Genomic DNA, 4699 nt, shown 5'->3' with positions numbered 1-4699 from the left:
CCTGTCCACCATGGGTGACCCTGCTGGCATTTAAAATACCGGCGGCATAGCCCTCAGAATCACAGTAACTCACAATACAACTCTTACTCTTTACAAACATGATTATAGTCATGACCACAAAAGTGTAACCCACAGCAACTGAAAGCAAACACTGTTTGAAATTTTTTTAAAAGGGCCTTTAAAAAATTTATAATATAAAGGTGTGTGCTCTATAAGCAGTCTTCCACTGTGCATTATGACAATAAGGCTTACTTTTAATATGAACAGTTAAGTGTTTGGGGAGTTATGAGCCACTGGATTTAACAAACATCATCTCATAATTGCTCTTTGCATTCTTCTTGTTTGTGGGATCCTCCACCTTGTCAGGGTGTTCTGGAGCTTGTAGTTCTTCAGCAAATTCTTATTTCTCTGACTCTGAATCACTTTCAGAATCATCTGGGCTTTCAGGGTCAGATGACTCATCATCCTCCTCATCTCCTGGCATATCACCTTCTCCATCATAGTCTTCTAGCTCACTGAAGCCAAGTCCACAATGTCGATACCTTCCTGATAATTTGCTGTCCATACTTTGCTGATACTGAGACTCCATTCAGCTCTTCATTAATTTTATTGTCTTCTTCCCCTGTTTGAAAGTGAGATGTTGATTTGTGATCTCCTTTAACAAGCCACCAGTATGTTCTTCCTTTCCTGATCCCATGAGTCTCAGGAACTTCTATTTTCTCTCTTCATTACCTAAGTCTGCTGCCTCCCAATTGCTAGATCGGTGATCATTGTCTGGAGAGGCTGAACACTTCACCTAGTGTGTGTGGGACTCCCTGGCAGCACTCATCGTGGCGAAACCCAGACCCGAGATACCGAACCCACTCACAGTTCTCCTCAGCCGTGTAGCCAGCAGCCTGCAATCTACCACCGGCCTCAGAAGCGCCTCTGTCATTTGATTTCTTGACTGTTTCTTCCATGAGTGTTGATTGTGGATCCAAGCAGAATAAAACCTTTGACAACTTCAATCTTTTCTCTGTTATCATGTTATTTATTGCTACAGTTGTTAGGGTTTTGTTTTCTTGACAATGATGTGCAATTCATTCTGAAGGCTGTAATCTCTGATATTCATAGTCCACTTGTCTTCCAGCAAGCAAGGTTGTACTGTTTGTATATCACAGGCTGTTGACGAGTCTTCCTCCAGTCCTGCTGCCACACTCTTCTTCATACTATTCAGTTTCTCAAATTATTCAGTTAACAAACTGAATGCGTATGGTGAAAGGATCCAACCCTGACATACACCTTTTCTAATTTTAAACTAGGCAGTATCTCTAATTCTGTTCTCTTGACTGCTTCATGATGTATGCACAGGTTCTTCACGAGCATGATTAAGTGTCCTGAAATTCCCATTCTTTATAATATTATCCATAACTTGTTATGATCAACACAGTTGAAAGCCATTGTTGTTGTTTTTAGGTGCCATCAAGTCGGTACCAACTTATAGCAACCAGAACGAAACACTGACAGATCCTGGACCAACCTCACTATTGTTGCCACACTTGAGTCCATCAATGCTGCTACTTGGCCAATCCATCTTGTTGGGGGTCTTCCTTTTTTTCTCTGACTCTCCACCCTACCAAATATGATATCCTTCTCCAGCAACTGGTCCCTCCTGACAATATGCCCAAAGTATGAGAGACAAAGTTTGGCCATCCTGGCGTCCAAGGAGCACTCTGGCTGCACTTCTTCCAACACAGATCTGTTGGCTCTTTTGGCAGCCCATGGCACTTTCAATATTCCCCTCCAACACCATAACTCAAATGCATCAATTCTTCTATGGTCTTCCTTATTCACTGTCCAGCTTTCGCATGCATATGAGGTTATTGAAAATACCATGGCTTGGGTCAGGCGCACCTTAGTCCTCAAGCTGACATCTTTGCTCTTCAACACTTTAAAAAGGTCTTGTGCAGCAGATTTGTCTAATGCAATACATCATTTGATTTCTTGACTGCTGCTTCCATGAGTGTTGATAATTGATCCAAGAAAAATTAAGTCCTTGACAACTTCAATCTTTTTTCCATTGATAAGAATGTTGTTTATTGGTCCAGTGTTGAGGATTTTTGTTTTGTTTACATTGAGATGCAAACCATACTGAAGGCTGTTCTCTTTGATCGTCATTAGTAAATGTTTTAAGTCCTTTTAACTTTCAGCAAGCACGGTTGTATCATCTGCATATCTCAGGTTGTTAATGAGTCTTCCTCCAATCATGATGCCATGTTTTTCTTCATAGAACCCAGCTTCTCAGATTATTTGCTCAGCATACTTGTTAATAAAGCACAAATAAACATCTTTCTGGTATTCCCTGATTTTAGTAAATATCCCTCTTATGTCAACCATGATATCCTTCATTCCATATCCTCTTGAATCTCATTTGAATTTCTGTGGTTGTAATGCTGCAGTTATTTTTTAACTACACTCAGCAAAATTTCACTTCATGTGCTATTGTTCAGTGAATTTTACATTCCATTGGCTCACCTTTCTTAGGAATAGGCACAAATATGAATCTTTTCCATTGGATTGTCCAGGTAGATATCTTTAAATTTTCTTGGTGGAGATGAGATGGAAACATTTCAGTTTGTATTCCATCTATTTTTGGAGCCCTGCTTTTATGGTTTCATTGTTATTGTTAAGTGCTGTTAACTGGATTCCAACCCCATTGTGAGACTGTATAGGGTTTCTGAGGAGTGACTTGTAAGCTTGAACCACTTTTTTATGGTTCAAAATGAATTGGCAGTCCAGTGCATTAACCCACAGCACTATACCAGCATTCCTTTATAGTTTTATTTAGTAAAAGGAAGCTTACAAATAGGCTGTCCATTCATTTTCTTTTCTGCACAGCCTGGCATTGGAATTGGTGACTCTGATGGTCAACTGGACTGCTCTTTCCACTATGGCTTTGTGGTTCTTGGAGGAAACATTGTGAGCAATCTCTGCCCAGTAAGATTTGTTGCACAGCAGCAGCACTTCCAACTCTTTGACATTTTGGACAAGGAACTTGTGGACAACTCCGGACAACATGTGTTTTGTTTTCCTGATGCTCCCATAAGCCATGCTGGACATTAAGATCTGGCCCTTAAAACTTTTCTGCACCCTGCTGACAATGCCTCTGGACTGTGCACCAGTTATGCTTAATTTTGACATAATGGTCTGATTGATGCCGGATAAACTTCTTGGTACTCTTTTTGATGATGTTGGCTACACCAGAGCTCTGAAAGCAGCCATGATGCTGGTGAAGATGGCTGTCTCAGAGACTTGTTTTTGCCAAGCCTTCAGTGTAGCTTGAACTTCTTCCTTCAAGTGTATCATTTATTCATCATATGCTACATCCTGAAATGGTAGAATATTGACCAATTTTATTGGTATAGTGACTATGTGCATTTCTTCCATCTTCTTTTGATACCTCCTGCATCTTTCAGTATTTTGCTCATGAATCCTTCAATGTTGCAACTCAAGACTTGAATATTTTCTTCAATTCTTGCAGCTTGAGAAATGCTGAGATATTCTTTACTTTCAATTTTCTTATTCCAGTTCTTTGTACATTTCATTATAATATTTGACTTTGTCTTCTCAAGCTGCCCTTTGAAATATTCTGTTCAGCTCTTTTATTTCATTACTTCTTCCAGAGCTTTAGCTGTTCTCTATATTTAAAAGTATGTTTCAGAGTTTCTTCAGATATCCATTTTTTCCCTTTCCTGTCTTTTAATGACCTTTATTTCCTTCATATATAATGTTCTTGATGTCATCCCACAATACCTCAGCTCATTGGTAATTAATGTCTAATGCATGAAATCTGCTGTTGAGTTGGTCTCTAAATTCAGGTGATATATACACAAGGCCCTTATATGGAATCCTAGGATAAACACTGGACTGCTAACCACAAAGTCAGTGGTTCAAACCCACAAACCACTCCTTGGAAACCTTATATAGGGTCAGTATAGTAAGAAGTGACTCTACAGCACTTAACAACAATATACTCAATGTCATAATTTGGCTCTTGTGGACTTGTTTTTATTTCTTCAGCTTCAAAATGAATTTGCATATTAAAAATTCATGGTCTGAAAATTCCACCACCCATCTGTCAGTTTGTTTCAGTGTGGTGGCTAGTGTGTTGTGTGATGTTGGAAGTTGCACCACTGGTATTTCAAATACTAGTAGGATTACGTTTGGTTGACAGGTTTCAGTGGAACTTCCGGACTAGGAAGAAGTATATCATGCCTTGTAAAGTGAAGGGTCAGTGAAAAAGAGGGAGACCCTGATTGAGATGTAATGACACTGTGACAGCAATAATTAGTTCACATTGATTATTCAAACAAAAATTATTCAAACTAATAATTGTGAGGATTGTAGAGGGCCTGTTATATATATTGCCTCTTTGAGTTGGAACTGACTTGATGGCACTTAACAACAACTAGAAAATTACACATGTGGTTTACATTATATTTCAACTGGTCATCACTAGTATAGGAGTTCCTGTGTGGTGCAAATAATTAACTTCTGGTGGTTGAAACCCATCCAGAAGTACCACCAAAGTAAGGCCTGGCAAGCTATGACATTTCTACTTGTGAAATGTCATAGCTTGAAAACCCAATGGATCAGTTCTGCTCTGTATATTTAGGGTTGCCATCAACCTAAATCAACTTGATGGCAAGTAACAGAAACA

At 39.2% G+C, this 4699-nt stretch overlaps 1 pseudogene; it reads right to left on the bottom strand.

Annotated features, from left to right (window-relative positions):
* Positions 1-283: 283 nt before the first annotated feature.
* LOC102834794 lies at positions 284-829 on the bottom strand (annotated as a pseudogene).
* Between the last annotated feature and the right edge of the window lie 3870 nt (positions 830-4699).

The sequence above is a fragment of the Chrysochloris asiatica genome, unplaced genomic scaffold (assembly GCF_000296735.1).
Source record: "Chrysochloris asiatica unplaced genomic scaffold, ChrAsi1.0 scaffold00335, whole genome shotgun sequence".
NCBI classification, from domain to species: Eukaryota; Metazoa; Chordata; class Mammalia; order Afrosoricida; family Chrysochloridae; genus Chrysochloris; species Chrysochloris asiatica.
Note: the sequence above shows the minus strand (reverse complement) of the source record. Positions and strands in the feature narration are given on the sequence as shown.